The 14,764-nt window shown below is 44.8% G+C and overlaps 8 non-coding genes across 8 annotated transcripts; all 8 read right to left on the bottom strand.

Moving 5' to 3' along the window:
- Nucleotides 1-1,084: 1,084 nt before the first annotated feature.
- TRNAR-ACG (transfer RNA arginine (anticodon ACG)) lies at nt 1,085-1,157 on the bottom strand. The gene has a single exon. It is a non-coding gene; the product is annotated as a tRNA-Arg (tRNA).
- A 3,464-nt stretch (nt 1,158-4,621) lies between these two features.
- On the bottom strand, nt 4,622-4,694 carry TRNAR-ACG (transfer RNA arginine (anticodon ACG)). The gene has a single exon. It is a non-coding gene; the product is annotated as a tRNA-Arg (tRNA).
- A 2,285-nt stretch (nt 4,695-6,979) lies between these two features.
- Nucleotides 6,980-7,052, bottom strand: TRNAR-ACG (transfer RNA arginine (anticodon ACG)). The gene has a single exon. It is a non-coding gene; the product is annotated as a tRNA-Arg (tRNA).
- A 1,106-nt stretch (nt 7,053-8,158) lies between these two features.
- On the bottom strand, nt 8,159-8,231 carry TRNAR-ACG (transfer RNA arginine (anticodon ACG)). Its single transcript has one exon. It is a non-coding gene; the product is annotated as a tRNA-Arg (tRNA).
- Nucleotides 8,232-10,344: 2,113 nt separating this feature from the next.
- On the bottom strand, nt 10,345-10,417 carry TRNAR-ACG (transfer RNA arginine (anticodon ACG)). Its single transcript has one exon. It is a non-coding gene; the product is annotated as a tRNA-Arg (tRNA).
- Nucleotides 10,418-11,523: 1,106 nt separating this feature from the next.
- On the bottom strand, nt 11,524-11,596 carry TRNAR-ACG (transfer RNA arginine (anticodon ACG)). Its single transcript has one exon. It is a non-coding gene; the product is annotated as a tRNA-Arg (tRNA).
- Nucleotides 11,597-12,702: 1,106 nt separating this feature from the next.
- TRNAR-ACG (transfer RNA arginine (anticodon ACG)) lies at nt 12,703-12,775 on the bottom strand. The gene has a single exon. It is a non-coding gene; the product is annotated as a tRNA-Arg (tRNA).
- A 1,028-nt stretch (nt 12,776-13,803) lies between these two features.
- TRNAR-ACG (transfer RNA arginine (anticodon ACG)) lies at nt 13,804-13,876 on the bottom strand. The gene has a single exon. It is a non-coding gene; the product is annotated as a tRNA-Arg (tRNA).
- Nucleotides 13,877-14,764: the final 888 nt, after the last annotated feature.

A 14,764-nucleotide genomic window follows, 5' to 3' on the forward strand; every position in this document is an offset into this window, starting at 1 on the left:
TAGTCCCATTGAGGATCGCGATTGACGTGCGGCACACTTTTGACGAGGAATTTGTGCCGGATAAACCATTCCATTTCTTTTACCTGTTAAACATCATCATCCTCGTAAATGAATGCAACCATTAAGCCAAAACAGTGGATACAAAGATCACATTTTCTGGACGGTTGAGACGAATGCGCATTATGACTCCGTGAATGATTCTCGGTCGTCGTGCACTAGGGTCACGATTCTAAACCGACCCTACTAGGGGTCGAACCTAGAATCTTTGGTTTCGAAGACCAACGCCTTATCCATTAGGCCATAGGATCTTCGACCTTTCATCGAAAAGCGAAGGGAATGAAGATCTCACATGTGAACGGATAGGACCTCTTATTTCTCGTCATATTTCTTGATCGTCGTATTTTTCGTAGGATCTCTTGTCTCTTACCTTACCATTATATTACTCGCCACATTACGGAGATGAGCTTAAATGGGTTTATCGGATAAAGGTATGCGGTGTGACGTATGCAATCCATAGAAAAGCATTCATGACCGTACAAATGACCTTCGAGAAGAGTTTTCGTCTCGAACTGCCAATCTCTGATGCGCAACGTTACCGTTCTCGTCTCATGATACCAACCGCTAGATTCTTCCACTCGTACGTAAACTTGCATTGTTGAATCTCGAATACGCTACCTTCTATTAATTCTACCCTAACCAAATGAAGAGTATCGCGCATGCGACGTCTTAGTGGCGGCCTTCGTGTAGGTTGTTTCTAAATCTTAAACGACGTCATCCTTGTGGACGACTACATTCAAATGCACACCATACAACAACTAGGCGTCATCACATTCTCGCGTCTACTCGCTTGTATTCAAACTAGGAGCACGGCGAGCCTAAGCAAGAAAGGCATTGTTCATATGTTCCCTCGAGCGAGTGCGCATTAAAAATATGTGAACGGCATCGTCGTGATCGATGATTACGTTCAAATGAGCGACTTTTATCCCTTCCCCAATCCACGCATGTATTGATTGCGCAACGTTACCGAGCACTCTCGTTGTCATCGTCGTATTCCGATTCTCGAGAAGCGGAACCTAATCCTAATCGATCCTACTAGGGATCGAACCTAGAATCTCTGGTTTCGTAGACCAGCGCCTTATCCATTGGGCCATAGGATCTTCGGTTTTCCGTTGGTAATTGTAGTCCCATTGAGGATCGCGATTGACGTGCGGCACACTTTTGACGAGGAATTTGTGCCGGATAAACCATTCCATTTCTTTTACCTGTTAAACATCATCATCCTCGTAAATGAATGCAACCATTAAGCCAAAACAGTGGATACAAAGATCACATTTTCTGGACGGTTGAGACGAATGCGCATTATGACTCCGTGAATGATTCTCGGTCGTCGTGCACTAGGGTCACGATTCTAAACCGACCCTACTAGGGGTCGAACCTAGAATCTTTGGTTTCGAAGACCAACGCCTTATCCATTAGGCCATAGGATCTTCGACCTTTCATCGAAAAGCGAAGGGAATGAAGATCTCACATGTGAACGGATAGGACCTCTTATTTCTCGTCATATTTCTTGATCGTCGTATTTTTCGTAGGATCTCTTGTCTCTTACCTTACCATTATATTACTCGCCACATTACGGAGATGAGCTTAAATGGGTTTATCGGATAAAGGTATGCGGTGTGACGTATGCAATCCATAGAAAAGCATTCATGACCGTACAAATGACCTTCGAGAAGAGTTTTCGTCTCGAACTGCCAATCTCTGATGCGCAACGTTACCGTTCTCGTCTCATGATACCAACCGCTAGATTCTTCCACTCGTACGTAAACTTGCATTGTTGAATCTCGAATACGCTACCTTCTATTAATTCTACCCTAACCAAATGAAGAGTATCGCGCATGCGACGTCTTAGTGGCGGCCTTCGTGTAGGTTGTTTCTAAATCTTAAACGACGTCATCCTTGTGGACGACTACATTCAAATGCACACCATACAACAACTAGGCGTCATCACATTCTCGCGTCTACTCGCTTGTATTCAAACTAGGAGCACGGCGAGCCTAAGCAAGAAAGGCATTGTTCATATGTTCCCTCGAGCGAGTGCGCATTAAAAATATGTGAACGGCATCGTCGTGATCGATGATTACGTTCAAATGAGCGACTTTTATCCCTTCCCCAATCCACGCATGTATTGATTGCGCAACGTTACCGAGCACTCTCGTTGTCATCGTCGTATTCCGATTCTCGAGAAGCGGAACCTAATCCTAATCGATCCTACTAGGGATCGAACCTAGAATCTCCGGTTTCGTAGACCAGCGCCTTATCCATTGGGCCATAGGATCTTCGGTTTTCCGTTGGTAATTGTAGTCCCATTGAGGATCGCGATTGACGTGCGGCACACTTTTGACGAGGAATTTGTGCCGGATAAACCATTCCATTTCTTTTACCTGTTAAACATCATCATCCTCGTAAATGAATGCAACCATTAAGCCAAAACAGTGGATACAAAGATCACATTTTCTGGACGGTTGAGACGAATGCGCATTATGACTCCGTGAATGATTCTCGGTCGTCGTGCACTAGGGTCACGATTCTAAACCGACCCTACTAGGGGTCGAACCTAGAATCTTTGGTTTCGAAGACCAACGCCTTATCCATTAGGCCATAGGATCTTCGACCTTTCATCGAAAAGCGAAGGGAATGAAGATCTCACATGTGAACGGATAGGACCTCTTATTTCTCGTCATATTTCTTGATCGTCGTATTTTTCGTAGGATCTCTTGTCTCTTACCTTACCATTATATTACTCGCCACATTACGGAGATGAGCTTAAATGGGTTTATCGGATAAAGGTATGCGGTGTGACGTATGCAATCCATAGAAAAGCATTCATGACCGTACAAATGACCTTCGAGAAGAGTTTTCGTCTCGAACTGCCAATCTCTGATGCGCAACGTTACCGTTCTCGTCTCATGATACCAACCGCTAGATTCTTCCACTCGTACGTAAACTTGCATTGTTGAATCTCGAATACGCTACCTTCTATTAATTCTACCCTAACCAAATGAAGAGTATCGCGCATGCGACGTCTTAGTGGCGGCCTTCGTGTAGGTTGTTTCTAAATCTTAAACGACGTCATCCTTGTGGACGACTACATTCAAATGCACACCATACAACAACTAGGCGTCATCACATTCTCGCGTCTACTCGCTTGTATTCAAACTAGGAGCACGGCGAGCCTAAGCAAGAAAGGCATTGTTCATATGTTCCCTCGAGCGAGTGCGCATTAAAAATATGTGAACGGCATCGTCGTGATCGATGATTACGTTCAAATGAGCGACTTTTATCCCTTCCCCAATCCACGCATGTATTGATTGCGCAACGTTACCGAGCACTCTCGTTGTCATCGTCGTATTCCGATTCTCGAGAAGCGGAACCTAATCCTAATCGATCCTACTAGGGATCGAACCTAGAATCTCCGGTTTCGTAGACCAGCGCCTTATCCATTGGGCCATAGGATCTTCGGTTTTCCGTTGGTAATTGTAGTCCCATTGAGGATCGCGATTGACGTGCGGCACACTTTTGACGAGGAATTTGTGCCGGATAAACCATTCCATTTCTTTTACCTGTTAAACATCATCATCCTCGTAAATGAATGCAACCATTAAGCCAAAACAGTGGATACAAAGATCACATTTTCTGGACGGTTGAGACGAATGCGCATTATGACTCCGTGAATGATTCTCGGTCGTCGTGCACTAGGGTCACGATTCTAAACCGACCCTACTAGGGGTCGAACCTAGAATCTTTGGTTTCGAAGACCAACGCCTTATCCATTAGGCCATAGGATCTTCGACCTTTCATCGAAAAGCGAAGGGAATGAAGATCTCACATGTGAACGGATAGGACCTCTTATTTCTCGTCATATTTCTTGATCGTCGTATTTTTCGTAGGATCTCTTGTCTCTTACCTTACCATTATATTACTCGCCACATTACGGAGATGAGCTTAAATGGGTTTATCGGATAAAGGTATGCGGTGTGACGTATGCAATCCATAGAAAAGCATTCATGACCGTACAAATGACCTTCGAGAAGAGTTTTCGTCTCGAACTGCCAATCTCTGATGCGCAACGTTACCGTTCTCGTCTCATGATACCAACCGCTAGATTCTTCCACTCGTACGTAAACTTGCATTGTTGAATCTCGAATACGCTACCTTCTATTAATTCTACCCTAACCAAATGAAGAGTATCGCGCATGCGACGTCTTAGTGGCGGCCTTCGTGTAGGTTGTTTCTAAATCTTAAACGACGTCATCCTTGTGGACGACTACATTCAAATGCACACCATACAACAACTAGGCGTCATCACATTCTCGCGTCTACTCGCTTGTATTCAAACTAGGAGCACGGCGAGCCTAAGCAAGAAAGGCATTGTTCATATGTTCCCTCGAGCGAGTGCGCATTAAAAATATGTGAACGGCATCGTCGTGATCGATGATTACGTTCAAATGAGCGACTTTTATCCCTTCCCCAATCCACGCATGTATTGATTGCGCAACGTTACCGAGCACTCTCGTTGTCATCGTCGTATTCCGATTCTCGAGAAGCGGAACCTAATCCTAATCGATCCTACTAGGGATCGAACCTAGAATCTCTGGTTTCGTAGACCAGCGCCTTATCCATTGGGCCATAGGATCTTCGGTTTTCCGTTGGTAATTGTAGTCCCATTGAGGATCGCGATTGACGTGCGGCACACTTTTGACGAGGAATTTGTGCCGGATAAACCATTCCATTTCTTTTACCTGTTAAACATCATCATCCTCGTAAATGAATGCAACCATTAAGCCAAAACAGTGGATACAAAGATCACATTTTCTGGACGGTTGAGACGAATGCGCATTATGACTCCGTGAATGATTCTCGGTCGTCGTGCACTAGGGTCACGATTCTAAACCGACCCTACTAGGGGTCGAACCTAGAATCTTTGGTTTCGAAGACCAACGCCTTATCCATTAGGCCATAGGATCTTCGACCTTTCATCGAAAAGCGAAGGGAATGAAGATCTCACATGTGAACGGATAGGACCTCTTATTTCTCGTCATATTTCTTGATCGTCGTATTTTTCGTAGGATCTCTTGTCTCTTACCTTACCATTATATTACTCGCCACATTACGGAGATGAGCTTAAATGGGTTTATCGGATAAAGGTATGCGGTGTGACGTATGCAATCCATAGAAAAGCATTCATGACCGTACAAATGACCTTCGAGAAGAGTTTTCGTCTCGAACTGCCAATCTCTGATGCGCAACGTTACCGTTCTCGTCTCATGATACCAACCGCTAGATTCTTCCACTCGTACGTAAACTTGCATTGTTGAATCTCGAATACGCTACCTTCTATTAATTCTACCCTAACCAAATGAAGAGTATCGCGCATGCGACGTCTTAGTGGCGGCCTTCGTGTAGGTTGTTTCTAAATCTTAAACGACGTCATCCTTGTGGACGACTACATTCAAATGCACACCATACAACAACTAGGCGTCATCACATTCTCGCGTCTACTCGCTTGTATTCAAACTAGGAGCACGGCGAGCCTAAGCAAGAAAGGCATTGTTCATATGTTCCCTCGAGCGAGTGCGCATTAAAAATATGTGAACGGCATCGTCGTGATCGATGATTACGTTCAAATGAGCGACTTTTATCCCTTCCCCAATCCACGCATGTATTGATTGCGCAACGTTACCGAGCACTCTCGTTGTCATCGTCGTATTCCGATTCTCGAGAAGCGGAACCTAATCCTAATCGATCCTACTAGGGATCGAACCTAGAATCTCCGGTTTCGTAGACCAGCGCCTTATCCATTGGGCCATAGGATCTTCGGTTTTCCGTTGGTAATTGTAGTCCCATTGAGGATCGCGATTGACGTGCGGCACACTTTTGACGAGGAATTTGTGCCGGAGGAACCATTCCATTTCTTTTACCTGTTAAACATCATCATCCTCGTAAATGAATGCAACCATTAAGCCAAAACAGTGGATACAAAGATCACATTTTCTGGACGGTTGAGACGAATGCGCATTATGACTCCGTGAATGATTCTCGGTCGTCGTGCACTAGGGTCACGATTCTAAACCGACCCTACTAGGGGTCGAACCTAGAATCTTTGGTTTCGAAGACCAACGCCTTATCCATTAGGCCATAGGATCTTCGACCTTTCATCGAAAAGCGAAGGGAATGAAGATCTCACATGTGAACGGATAGGACCTCTTATTTCTCGTCATATTTCTTGATCGTCGTATTTTTCGTAGGATCTCTTGTCTCTTACCTTACCATTATATTACTCGCCACATTACGGAGATGAGCTTAAATGGGTTTATCGGATAAAGGTATGCGGTGTGACGTATGCAATCCATAGAAAAGCATTCATGACCGTACAAATGACCTTCGAGAAGAGTTTTCGTCTCGAACTGCCAATCTCTGATGCGCAACGTTACCGTTCTCGTCTCATGATACCAACCGCTAGATTCTTCCACTCGTACGTAAACTTGCATTGTTGAATCTCGAATACGCTACCTTCTATTAATTCTACCCTAACCAAATGAAGAGTATCGCGCATGCGACGTCTTAGTGGCGGCCTTCGTGTAGGTTGTTTCTAAATCTTAAACGACGTCATCCTTGTGGACGACTACATTCAAATGCACACCATACAACAACTAGGCGTCATCACATTCTCGCGTCTACTCGCTTGTATTCAAACTAGGAGCACGGCGAGCCTAAGCAAGAAAGGCATTGTTCATATGTTCCCTCGAGCGAGTGCGCATTAAAAATATGTGAACGGCATCGTCGTGATCGATGATTACGTTCAAATGAGCGACTTTTATCCCTTCCCCAATCCACGCATGTATTGATTGCGCAACGTTACCGAGCACTCTCGTTGTCATCGTCGTATTCCGATTCTCGAGAAGCGGAACCTAATCCTAATCGATCCTACTAGGGATCGAACCTAGAATCTCTGGTTTCGTAGACCAGCGCCTTATCCATTGGGCCATAGGATCTTCGGTTTTCCGTTGGTAATTGTAGTCCCATTGAGGATCGCGATTGACGTGCGGCACACTTTTGACGAGGAATTTGTGCCGGAGGAACCATTCCATTTCTTTTACCTGTTAAACATCATCATCCTCGTAAATGAATGCAACCATTAAGCCAAAACAGTGGATACAAAGATCACATTTTCTGGACGGTTGAGACGAATGCGCATTATGACTCCGTGAATGATTCTCGGTCGTCGTGCACTAGGGTCACGATTCTAAACCGACCCTACTAGGGGTCGAACCTAGAATCTTTGGTTTCGAAGACCAACGCCTTATCCATTAGGCCATAGGATCTTCGACCTTTCATCGAAAAGCGAAGGGAATGAAGATCTCACATGTGAACGGATAGGACCTCTTATTTCTCGTCATATTTCTTGATCGTCGTATTTTTCGTAGGATCTCTTGTCTCTTACCTCACCATTATATTACTCGCCACATTACGGAGATGAGCTTAAATGGGTTTATCGGATAAAGGTATGCGGTGTGACGTATGCAATCCATAGAAAAGCATTCATGACCGTACAAATGACCTTCGAGAAGAGTTTTCGTCTCGAACTGCCAATCTCTGATGCGCAACGTTACCGTTCTCGTCTCATGATACCAACCGCTAGATTCTTCCACTCGTACGTAAACTTGCATTGTTGAATCTCGAATACGCTACCTTCTATTAATTCTACCCTAACCAAATGAAGAGTATCGCGCATGCGACGTCTTAGTGGCGGCCTTCGTGTAGGTTGTTTCTAAATTTTAAACGACGTCATCCTTGCGGACGACTACATTCAAATGCACACCATCCAACAACTAGGCGTCATCACATTCTCGCGTCTACTCGCTTGTATTCAAACTAGGAGCACGGCGAGCCTAAGCAAGAAAGGCATTGTTCATATGTTCCCTCGAGCGAGTGCGCATTAAAAATATGTGAACGGCATCGTCGTGATCGATGATTACGTTCAAACGAGCGACTTTTATCCCTTCCCCAATCCACGCATGTATTGATTGCGCAACGTTACCGAGCACTCTCGTTGTCATCGTCGTATTCCGATTCTCGAGAAGCGGAACCTAATCCTAGTCGATCCTACTAGGGATCGAACCTAGAATCTCTGGTTTCGTAGACCAGCGCCTTATCCATTGGGCCATAGGATCTTCGGTTTTCCGTTGGTAATTGTAGTCCCATTGAGGATCGCGATTGACGTGCGGCACACTTTTGACGAGGAATTTGTGCCGGATAAACCATTCCATTTCTTTTACCTGTTAAACATCATCATCCTCGTAAATGAATGCAACCATTAAGCCAAAACAGTGGATACAAAGATCACATTTTCTGGACGGTTGAGACGAATGCGCATTATGACTCCGTGAATGATTCTCGGTCGCCGTGCACTAGGGTCACGATTCTAAACCGACCCTACTAGGGGTCGAACCTAGAATCTTTGGTTTCGAAGACCAACGCCTTATCCATTAGGCCATAGGATCTTCGACCTTTCATCGAAAAGCGAAGGGAATGAAGATCTCACATGTGAACGGATAGGACCTCTTATTTCTCGTCATATTTCTTGATCGTCGTATTTTTCGTAGGATCTCTTGTCTCTTACCTGACCATTATATTACGCGCCACATTACGGAGATGAGCTTAAATGGGTTTATCGGATAAAGGTATGCGGTGTGACGTATGCAATCCATAGAAAAGCATTGATGACCGTAGAAATGACCTTCGAGAAGAGTTTTCGTCTCGAACTGCCAATCTCTGATGCGCAACGTTACCGTTCTCGTCTCATGATACCAACCGCTAGATTCTTCCACTCGTACGTAAACTTGCATTGTTGAATCTCGAATACGCTACCTTCTATTAATTCTACCCTAACCAAATGAAGAGTATCGCGCATGCGACGTCTTAGTGGCGGCCTTCGTGTAGGTTGTTTCTAAATTTTAAACGACGTCATCCTTGTGGACGACTACATTCAAATGCACACCATACAACAACTAGGCGTCATCACATTCTCGCGTCTACTCGCTTGTATTCAAACTAGGAGCACGGCGAGCCTAAGCAAGAAAGGCATTGTTCATATGTTCCCTCGAGCGAGTGCGCATTAAAAATATGTGAACGGCATCGTCGTGATCGATGATTACGTTCAAATGAGCGACTTTTATCCCTTCCCCAATCCACGCATGTATTGATTGCGCAACGTTACCGAGCACTCTCGTTGTCATCGTCGTATTCCGATTCTCGAGAAGCGGAACCATTCCATTTCTTTTACCTGTTAAACATCATCATCCTCGTAAATGAATGCAACCATTAAGCCAAAACAGTGGATACAAAGATCACATTTTCTGGACGGTTGAGACGAATGCGCATTATGACTCCGTGAATGATTCTCGGTCGTCGTGCACTAGGGTCACGATTCTAAACCGACCCTACTAGGGGTCGAACCTAGAATCTTTGGTTTCGAAGACCAACGCCTTATCCATTAGGCCATAGGATCTTCGACCTTTCATCGAAAAGCGAAGGGAATGAAGATCTCACATGTGAACGGATAGGACCTCTTATTTCTCGTCATATTTCTTGATCGTCGTATTTTTCGTAGGATCTCTTGTCTCTTACCTCACCATTATATTACTCGCCACATTACGGAGATGAGCTTAAATGGGTTTATCGGATAAAGGTATGCGGTGTGACGTATGCAATCCATAGAAAAGCATTCATGACCGTACAAATGACCTTCGAGAAGAGTTTTCGTCTCGAACTGCCAATCTCTGATGCGCAACGTTACCGTTCTCGTCTCATGATACCAACCGCTAGATTCTTCCACTCGTACGTAAACTTGCATTGTTGAATCTCGAATACGCTACCTTCTATTAATTCTACCCTAACCAAATGAAGAGTATCGCGCATGCGACGTCTTAGTGGCGGCCTTCGTGTAGGTTGTTTCTAAATTTTAAACGACGTCATCCTTGCGGACGACTACATTCAAATGCACACCATCCAACAACTAGGCGTCATCACATTCTCGCGTCTACTCGCTTGTATTCAAACTAGGAGCACGGCGAGCCTAAGCAAGAAAGGCATTGTTCATATGTTCCCTCGAGCGAGTGCGCATTAAAAATATGTGAACGGCATCGTCGTGATCGATGATTACGTTCAAACGAGCGACTTTTATCCCTTCCCCAATCCACGCATGTATTGATTGCGCAACGTTACCGAGCACTCTCGTTGTCATCGTCGTATTCCGATTCTCGAGAAGCGGAACCTAATCCTAGTCGATCCTACTAGGGATCGAACCTAGAATCTCTGGTTTCGTAGACCAGCGCCTTATCCATTGGGCCATAGGATCTTCGGTTTTCCGTTGGTAATTGTAGTCCCATTGAGGATCGCGATTGACGTGCGGCACACTTTTGACGAGGAATTTGTGCCGGAGGAACCATTCAAGTTCTTTTACCTGTTAAACATCATCATCCTCGTAAATGAATGCAACCATTAAGCCAAAACAGTGGATACAAAGATCACATTTTCTGGACGGTTGAGACGAATGCGCATTATGACTCCGTGAATGATTCTCGGTCGCCGTGCACTAGGGTCACGATTCTAAACCGACCCTACTAGGGGTCGAACCTAGAATCTTTGGTTTCGAAGACCAACGCCTTATCCATTAGGCCATAGGATCTTCGACCTTTCATCGAAAAGCGAAGGGAATGAAGATCTCACATGTGAACGGATAGGACCTCTTATTTCTCGTCATATTTCTTGATCGTCGTATTTTTCGTAGGATCTCTTGTCTCTTACCTGACCATTATATTACGCGCCACATTACGGAGATGAGCTTAAATGGGTTTATCGGATAAAGGTATGCGGTGTGACGTATGCAATCCATAGAAAAGCATTGATGACCGTAGAAATGACCTTCGAGAAGAGTTTTCGTCTCGAACTGCCAATCTCTGATGCGCAACGTTACCGTTCTCGTCTCATGATACCAACCGCTAGATTCTTCCACTCGTACGTAAACTTGCATTGTTGAATCTCGAATACGCTACCTTCTATTAATTCTACCCTAACCAAATGAAGAGTATCGCGCATGCGACGTCTTAGTGGCGGCCTTCGTGTAGGTTGTTTCTAAATTTTAAACGACGTCATCCTTGTGGACGACTACATTCAAATGCACACCATACAACAACTAGGCGTCATCACATTCTCGCGTCTACTCGCTTGTATTCAAACTAGGAGCACGGCGAGCCTAAGCAAGAAAGGCATTGTTCATATGTTCCCTCGAGCGAGTGCGCATTAAAAATATGTGAACGGCATCGTCGTGATCGATGATTACGTTCAAACGAGCGACTTTTATCCCTTCCCCAATCCACGCATGTATTGATTGCGCAACGTTACCGAGCACTCTCGTTGTCATCGTCGTATTCCGATTCTCGAGAAGCGGAACCTAATCCTAGTCGATCCTACTAGGGATCGAACCTAGAATCTCTGGTTTCGTAGACCAGCGCCTTATCCATTGGGCCATAGGATCTTCGGTTTTCCGTTGGTAATTGTAGTCCCATTGAGGATCGCGATTGACGTGCGGCACACTTTTGACGAGGAATTTGTGCCGGATAAACCATTCCATTTCTTTTACCTGTTAAACATCATCATCCTCGTAAATGAATGCAACCATTAAGCCAAAACAGTGGATACAAAGATCACATTTTCTGGACGGTTGAGACGAATGCGCATTATGACTCCGTGAATGATTCTCGGTCGCCGTGCACTAGGGTCACGATTCTAAACCGACCCTACTAGGGGTCGAACCTAGAATCTTTGGTTTCGAAGACCAACGCCTTATCCATTAGGCCATAGGATCTTCGACCTTTCATCGAAAAGCGAAGGGAATGAAGATCTCACATGTGAACGGATAGGACCTCTTATTTCTCGTCATATTTCTTGATCGTCGTATTTTTCGTAGGATCTCTTGTCTCTTACCTGACCATTATATTACGCGCCACATTACGGAGATGAGCTTAAATGGGTTTATCGGATAAAGGTATGCGGTGTGACGTATGCAATCCATAGAAAAGCATTGATGACCGTAGAAATGACCTTCGAGAAGAGTTTTCGTCTCGAACTGCCAATCTCTGATGCGCAACGTTACCGTTCTCGTCTCATGATACCAACCGCTAGATTCTTCCACTCGTACGTAAACTTGCATTGTTGAATCTCGAATACGCTACCTTCTATTAATTCTACCCTAACCAAATGAAGAGTATCGCGCATGCGACGTCTTAGTGGCGGCCTTCGTGTAGGTTGTTTCTAAATTTTAAACGACGTCATCCTTGTGGACGACTACATTCAAATGCACACCATACAACAACTAGGCGTCATCACATTCTCGCCTCTACTCGCTTGTATTCAAACTAGGAGCACGGCGAGCCTAAGCAAGAAAGGCATTGTTCATATGTTCCCTCGAGCGAGTGCGCATTAAAAATATGTGAACGGCATCGTCGTGATCGATGATTACGTTCAAACGAGCGACTTTTATCCCTTCCCCAATCCACGCATGTATTGATTGCGCAACGTTACCGAGCACTCTCGTTGTCATCGTCGTATTCCGATTCTCGAGAAGCGGAACCTAATCCTAATCGATCCTACTAGGGATCGAACCTAGAATCTCTGGTTTCGTAGACCAGCGCCTTATCCATTGGGCCATAGGATCTTCGGTTTTCCGTTGGTAATTGTAGTCCCATTGAGGATCGCGATTGACGTGCGGCACACTTTTGACGAGGAATTTGTGCCGGATAAACCATTCCATTTCTTTTACCTGTTAAACATCATCATCCTCGTAAATGAATGCAACCATTAAGCCAAAACAGTGGATACAAAGATCACATTTTCTGGACGGTTGAGACGAATGCGCATTATGACTCCGTGAATGATTCTCGGTCGTCGTGCACTAGGGTCACGATTCTAAACCGACCCTACTAGGGGTCGAACCTAGAATCTTTGGTTTCGAAGACCAACGCCTTATCCATTAGGCCATAGGATCTTCGACCTTTCATCGAAAAGCGAAGGGAATGAAGATCTCACATGTGAACGGATAGGACCTCTTATTTCTCGTCATATTTCTTGATCGTCGTATTTTTCGTAGGATCTCTTGTCTCTTACCTGACCATTATATTACGCGCCACATTACGGAGATGAGCTTAAATGGGTTTATCGGATAAAGGTATGCGGTGTGACGTATGCAATCCATAGAAAAGCATTGATGACCGTAGAAATGACCTTCGAGAAGAGTTTTCGTCTCGAACTGCCAATCTCTGATGCGCAACGTTACCGTTCTCGTCTCATGATACCAACCGCTAGATTCTTCCACTCGTACGTAAACTTGCATTGTTGAATCTCGAATACGCTACCTTCTATTAATTCTACCCTAACCAAATGAAGAGTATCGCGCATGCGACGTCTTAGTGGCGGCCTTCGTGTAGGTTGTTTCTAAATTTTAAACGACGTCATCCTTGTGGACGACTACATTCAAATGCACACCATACAACAACTAGGCGTCATCACATTCTCGCCTCTACTCGCTTGTATTCAAACTAGGAGCACGGCGAGCCTAAGCAAGAAAGGCATTGTTCATATGTTCCCTCGAGCGAGTGCGCATTAAAAATATGTGAACGGCATCGTCGTGATCGATGATTACGTTCAAATGAGCGACTTTTATCCCTTCCCCACCCTAATCCTAATCGATCCTACTAGGGATCGAACCTAGAATCTCTGGTTTCGTAGACCAGCGCCTTATCCATTGGGCCATAGGATCTTCGGTTTTCCGTTGGTAATTGTAGTCCCATTGAGGATCGCGATTGACGTGCGGCACACTTTTGACGAGGAATTTGTGCCGGGTAAACCATTCCATTTCTTTTACCTATTAAACATCATCATCCTCGTAAATGAATGCAACCATTAAGCCAAAACAGTGGATACAAGATCACATTTTCTGGACGGTTGAGACGAATGCGCATTATGACTCCGTGAATGATTCTCGGTCGTCGTGCACTAGGGTCACGATTCTAAACCGACCCTACTAGGGGTTGAACCTAGAATCTTTGGTTTCGAAGACCAACGCCTTATCCATTAGGCCATAGGATCTTCGACCTTTCATCGAAAAGCGAAGGGAATGAAGATCTCACATGTGAACGGATAGGACCTCTTATTTCTCGTCATATTTCTTGATCGTCGTATTTTTCGTAGGATCTCTTGTCTCTTACCTCACCATTATATTACTCGCCACATTACGGAGATGAGCTTAAATGGGTTTATCGGATAAAGGTATGCGGTGTGACGTATGCAATCCATAGAAAAGCATTCATGACCGTACAAATGACCTTCGAGAAGAGTTTTCGTCTCGAACTGCCAATCTCTGATGCGCAACGTTACTGTTCTCGTCTCATGATACCAACCGCTAGATTCTTCCACTCGTACGTAAACTTGCATTGTTGAATCTCGAATACGCTACCTTCTATTAATTCTACCCTAACCAAATGAAGAGTATCGCGCATGCGACGTCTTAGTGGCGGCCTTCGTGTAGGTTGTTTCTAAATTTTAAACGACGTCATCCTTGTGGACGACTACATTCAAATGCACACCATACAACAACTAGGCGTCATCACATTCTCGCGTCTACTCGCTTGTATTCAAACTAGGAGCA

The sequence above is a fragment of the Azolla caroliniana genome, unplaced genomic scaffold, assembly GCF_043228905.1.
Source record: "Azolla caroliniana isolate FFs.n. ecotype wild unplaced genomic scaffold, voAzoCaro1.0.p SCAF_9, whole genome shotgun sequence".
NCBI classification, from domain to species: Eukaryota; Viridiplantae; Streptophyta; class Polypodiopsida; order Salviniales; family Salviniaceae; genus Azolla; species Azolla caroliniana.